This window comes from Aythya fuligula, unplaced genomic scaffold (genome assembly GCF_009819795.1).
Source record: "Aythya fuligula isolate bAytFul2 unplaced genomic scaffold, bAytFul2.pri scaffold_65_arrow_ctg1, whole genome shotgun sequence".
NCBI classification, from domain to species: domain Eukaryota; kingdom Metazoa; phylum Chordata; class Aves; order Anseriformes; family Anatidae; genus Aythya; species Aythya fuligula.
The window spans coordinates 4325-6486 of NW_022473999.1; positions in this window are offsets into that span (position 1 = coordinate 4325).

A 2162-nucleotide genomic window follows, 5' to 3' on the forward strand; every position below is an offset into this window, starting at 1 on the left:
AACGGTTAATCAGCTACACCCCTTAACGCGACACCATGGCAACACTGTAATGGTCCCTATAGTAATGTGGCCTTGTATTGCCTACAGCACCATGGTGTCACCACCCCATGGCAACACCCCATGGTCGCCATGGCAACACAACACCATGGTTGCCATGGCAACACAACCACTTGGCTACCATGGCAACAGAACCCCATGGTTTCCATGACAACAGAACCATATGGTTGCCATGGCAACAATCTTCCTATAGTAACATGGCCTTGTGTTGCATATGGCACTACGGTGTCACTAACCCTTGGCAACACCCCATGATTGCCATGGCAACACAACCCCATGGTTGCCATGGCGACACAAACCCATGGTTGCCAATTGTAGTGGGTTTACGTGGCAAGGTTTTGGTAGCAGGGAGCCATAGGGGTGGTTTCTGTGAGAAAGATCTAGAAGCTGCCCCATGTTTGGGAAGGGCCCCATTGTTTTCCAGATCCGAGCCAATAAGCGATGTTGTTTTGCGCCTCTGTGAGAGCATATTTAAGACAGGGAAAAAACGCTGCGCCACACAGCAGCCGGGAGAGTCAAGGGAGTGAGAGAACAGCCTTGCACCAAGGTCAGTGTAGAAGGAGGGGGAGAGGTGCTCCAGGCGCCGGAGCAGAAGTCCCCTGCGGCCTGTGGTGAGGACCATGGTGAAGCAGGATGTCCCCCTGCAGCCCATGGAGTACCACGGTGGAGCAGGGTTCCACGCTGCAGCCCGTGGAGGAGACCACGGTGGAGCAGGTGGCCCTGCACCGACGGAGGCTGCCGCCTGTGGAAGACCCCTGCCGGAGCAGATTCCGGGCCGGACCTGTAGCCCGTGGAGAGGAGACCACGCAGGAGCAGGTGATCTGGCAGGAGCTGCTGCCCGTAGGGGAGCCAGGTTGGAGCAGTTTTCTCCTGAGGGATGGACCCCGTGGTACGGACCCATATCTGGAGCAGTTCTGGAAGAGCTGCTGCCTGTGGGAAGCCCACGCCGGATCAGTTCATCAAGGACTGCATCCCGTGGGTGGGACCCCACAGCACAGGGGACGAGAGTGACCGAGAAGGAGCGGCAGAGAAGAAGTGCTGTAGACTGACCATAACCCCCATTCCCCGTTCCCCTGCGCCGCTCGGGGGGAGGAGGTGGAAAAGGGTGGATGGGGGGGAAGGTGCTTTTGTTTTTTTTTTCCTTTGTTTTCTCACTTCTCTCGCTTGTTAGTTGTAGGCAATAAATCTTACTATCTCCTTATGCCGAGTCTGTTTTGCCCGTTACAATAATTATTGCGTGATTTTCTCATCCTTATCTCAATCCTTGAGCCCTTTTCACATATTTTCTCCCCATTCCTCTTTGAGGAGGGGGAGTGAGAGAGCGGCTGTGGTGGAGCTCGGCTGCCCACTCGAGCGGAACCACGACACCAATGCAAAACAAACCCATGTTTGCCATGACAACAGAACCCCATGGTTACCATGGCAACAGAACCATATGGTTGCCATGGCAACAATCTTACTCTTCCTATAGTAACATGGCCTTGTGTTGCCTATGGCACTATGATGTCACTAACCCTTGGCAACACCCAATGGCTGCCATGGCAACACAACCCCATGGTTGGCAGGGCAACACAAACCCATGGTTTCCAGTGCAAAAACAAACCCATGTTTGCCATGGCAACAGAATCCCATGGTTGCCATGGGAACACTACCCCACGGTTAACATAGCAACACAACCCCATGGTTACCATGGCAACCCAACCAAATAAATACCACGGCAACACCACCCCATGGTTTCCATGGCAACACAACAACATGGTTACCATGGCAACACAATTGCATGGTTCCCATGGCAACAGAAAACCATGGTTGCCATGGCAACACAACCAAATGGTTACCAGGGCAACCCAACCCCACGGTTACCATGGCAACAGAAGCCCTTGGTTGCCATGCAACACAACGCTATGGTTACCATGGCAACCCAACCCCATGGTTGCCATGGCAACACAACCAAATGGTTACCGTGGCAACCCAACCACATGGTTACCATGGCAACACAAAACCATGTTTTCCATGGCAACAGAAAACCATGGTCGCCATGGCAACATCACCCGATGGTTACCACGGCAACCCAACCCCATGGTTGCCATGGCAACACAGCCAAA